The sequence below is a fragment of the Monopterus albus genome, unplaced genomic scaffold (genome assembly GCF_001952655.1).
Source record: "Monopterus albus unplaced genomic scaffold, M_albus_1.0 scaffold318.1, whole genome shotgun sequence".
Lineage (NCBI taxonomy): Eukaryota > Metazoa > Chordata > Actinopteri > Synbranchiformes > Synbranchidae > Monopterus > Monopterus albus.
Window position 1 is genome coordinate 278,456 of NW_018128198.1, and position 4,267 is coordinate 282,722.

Consider the following 4,267-nt stretch of genomic DNA (forward strand, 5'->3'; position numbering starts at 1 on the left):
CGGTACATCGACCGCATTACTGCAGAAGCTGCACCGATCCACCTGTCAATCTCCCGTTCCATCCTTCCCTCACTCATGAACAAGACGCCAAGATACTTGAACTCCTCCACTTAAGGCAGGAACTCTCCACCAACCTGAAGGGAACAAGCCACCCTTTTCCGACTGAGAACCATTAATCTCATCCCAGCCGCTTCACACTCTGCTGCAAACCGCCCCAGTGCACGTTGGAGGTCCTGGCTTGATGTAAACTGTAAAAACAGTAAAGAGGACAGTTATTTATTGATTTATTTTATTGTGGGTGTGTTTCAAACACCGAGCTGTTTATACTATAAGAACTATTGTCTTTCAGTGAAACTTTGCAATAGCAAAATAAAAAATCTCAAATCTACGAGAAACGCTAAATACAACCTCTGTTGAGTTATTGTATTTCTTCCATATTAAAAACCATGAAATGCAAAAACACAAACATTCAAATCAGAATGAACCAAGTGCACCACAGGAACTCTTCATATGTTGGTTCTATAACTTATATCAGACACAAAGAGAAGCTGCAACAGGGACTGTTTTATCTGTTGTGGAACAAAATGATGAGCTATTTTATTAAAACAAGGCGGCGCTGTTAGGGAGAATAGCTTTCGTTTTATAATGAGGCCTGAGTGTTTAGTAAATACACTCAACCACACCAGCAAGCACAGGACAAAAGAGGTGGCTGTGTTTTCTTGCCGGAGAGAGATAAGGTAATGATGCATACACTACCCGCTGATCACAGGCAGAACCATAAATGTTTATTAACAGAATTTAAAAAATCCAATTTCTCTCTTTGGCTTGTTGTCAGTGCAGGACATGGTATTGTAGCTGTTAAGGTCTCTTAGGAATGGCTGGAGTCACACAAAGAGAAACAATAGTTTCCTTTTACCCACAAGCAATTTGGGTATTTTGACTTTTATCACACAAGCCTGATGAAAACTGGTGTCGCTGTCACTACGTCTGACATTTTTATATGCCCCATCCTCTTTTCCCTTTCAGACACAGCTTCAAACATTTCCCTGTTGTGTTTCCATTGAGACGCTGCTTGTCTTCCTCTTGTGACTAAAACTCACGTGTGTCTCTTTCCTAGCGTTGCACCTCCATGTCTCCTTGGGCCTCCCTGAGCTCCATAAGTCCCCTAATTGACTTCCCAGGATTATGAAAAATGAGCCGTCCTTTCCAATGGCTCATTTAGCAGGACTGCTATCACAGTGCCTGTTACTTTATCTTCAACATATTAAAAAGGGCTAGGTGCTCTTGATTAGGAACGATGGGCTGCAGAAGCCCAAGCTACCGGCTTTTGACAGCTGGCCATTAATTTGCCAATTCATCACTGGTGAATTTGGGGTATTTGGCTGCTCCTGTGGGAAAACACAACATATATTAAGGTACAAATGTTCCACCATTATTTCTAAAAACCAAGAAACAGACACATGGAAGATGTAAGGAAGACATACCCAGCAGGTTGATTTAGTACTTACAGAGCATCTGGTTACAGGTTTATGGGCTGTAACAGTCAATCTGTCACAGCCATGTGTCCTAAGCAGCAGTTCAAACTCACACATGTTCATTAATTGCAGTTTGATCTAAATGAAAGCATCAATTAAGAACACGACCACACAATACATATAAAAGCGACATACTAAGCACCGTCTCTCATACATGAGAAGAGGTGTGAAGCAATTTCACTTAAGTAGTGGATAAAACTCACATTTTGTACTCACTGCATTAATCCATATCCATATCCAGAGAATCCAGACCTACAGAAATCGCTTCCACTACAGTGCTGCATCAAAGTGTTTCTCCACCATGTGGCAAAACAGATGTTCCCGGTGGAGCTGCAGCTCTTTAAGAAGCAGTGCTGTCCAGAGGCAGACCTACTGTAGAAAACCTTGGCCTGGGTGGCCACCCTGGAGCACAGACTCAGAGAGGGGTGGCACATCTGGAATACATGTAAAATGTAAATCAAACCCCTTGTTTTATGAAATAATAAACCTTATTATATTATTATCCAATAACCTTATAAACATTATTAGGAAGAAATACCTGGAAAGGTGGAGGTCTGCTCTGGAAAGGAGGAATGAAAGTCAGTCGTGGTAAGACGGAATACATGTGTATGAACGAGAGGGAGGGAAGTGGAACAGTGAGGTTACAGGGGGCTGAGGTCAAGAAGGTGCAGGAGTTTAAGTATTTGGGGTGGAAAGTCCCGTGTGATGGGGAGTGTAGGAAAGAGGTGAAGAGGCGAGTGCAGGCGGGTTGGAGTGGGTGGAGAAAGGTGTCAGGAGTGTTGTGTGACAGAAGAGTGTCAGCAAGAATCCAAGGAAAGGTGTACAAGACAGTAGTGAGACCAGCTATGCTGTATGGGTTAGAGACTGTAGCAGTGAGGAAAAGACAAGAGGCAGAGATGGAGGTAGCAGAGATGAGGATGTTGAGGTTCTCTTTAGGAGTGACCAGGATGGACAGGATTAGGAATGAGCACATCAGAGGGACAGCTCAGGTCGGCTGTTTTGGGGACAAGGTCAGAGAGGCCAGATTGAGATGGTTTGGACATGTGCAGAGGAGGGGTAGTGGTTATATTGGTAGAAGGATGTTGGAGATGGAGCTGCCAGGCAAGAGGTCAAGAGGAAGGCCAAAGAGGAGATATATGGATGTGCTAAAAGAGGACATGAAGTTAACTGGGGTGAGAGTAGAGGATGCTGAGGATAGAGTTAGGTGGAAACAGATGATTCGCTGTGGCGACCCCTAATGGGAACAGCCGAAAGAAGAAGAAGAACATTATTAGGAAACAAAATGTTTATTTTGTGTAAAAAGAACCCACATAGTTCATCCTTTAGCTAACTTTGGCTGCGTTCCATATTTACTCCCAGGTAGGGACGTTGCAGCTGCGTCAGACAGACTGATGCCCATTGCAGGGCCAAAATATCCTCAGCATTAATGCTGGAATTCCATAGGAATACTCATCCAACCTTTGGCACGCTTCACGGTGTGTACACTAGATATCCTGGAAGCTAACAGGAGCCAAGCTGATGACAACCTCTGTTCTAGATGTAGATACATTTTTAGTAGTTTCACTTTAAGAAGAGAAATTAAAATGCAATTTCAAAGGTCAGTGAAAACATGTTAGAAGGTCAAGAGCTTGCTGAGTAAAGCTGATAAGCCATGATGTTATCACTGACAAATACCCTCTTATTATTCCTAAAAACCAGCTGCATCCAACCTCCTGAGATGTTCCACAGAAAATAAAAATGTGTTTGCCAACAAAGCCAGATTCTTCAGGCGGAAGCAACATGTCCTCTGAGCAAAAAACAATTATGATAACCATGCAAGCAAAAAGGCTGCAGCCAAAAGAACAGCCAGACAGGCTTTGATCTGGCAGGCTGCCTATTTAAATCACAGCTCACCTCGACCTCAGATGCCATCCTCAGCTAAGGTAGAGGGGCTTTTAAATAGGAGCGTGAGTGCTCTACAGGCTCCTGTCTGCTCCTTTGTCATGATATGCAGTTGTTTTAGTCCCTTCAAACATTGTTTGTTTCTCCTGCCCTTCCTCCTCATCAAACGTGAGTGAAGGAGCTTTTGTTTCAGGACAAACTGGTGAGTAATATTTAGACAGTATGCCTCAGTACCAAGTCTGTGGAGGCTGTAAGGGAACAGCTAGCTCAGTTACCTTTCCACCAGAACACAGTCCAAGTCTTGACCTTAGGATCTGTTCCAACAGTGCTAGACAAGCTAATGAAAAGCTTTTAACAGAGAATCAGTTAAAAAAGAAGGACCACAGTTTGTTTGACCTGAGTCTCTGGACACCAAAGTGTTTCACTGCAGGAAGGAAGCTGAGAATAGAAAGCACATATGTATATCCTCCCCAACGTGGTTACAGAGATATGATAAAGTTGTTTCCAAGTTATTACACACACACATTGTTGTTTTTGTCACTTATGGGGTCCCTACATGGACTTACATTCATTTCCAGAACGTCTACTTGCCTAACCTTAACACTTACCCTAACCTTAACCAAAGCCTACACTTGCTTTAATAACCTTAACACTTACCCTAACCTTAACCAAAGCCTACACTTGCTTTAATAACCTTAACACTTACCCTAACCTTAACCAAAGCCTACACTTGCTTTAACCTTACACACCATTGTTTTCATAAAATCTGACAAACTACGTTGTGGGGACCAACCTCCAGTCCCCACAAAGATAGTAACTCATGGATTTTGGGCTGCACAAGGGAAAAACAA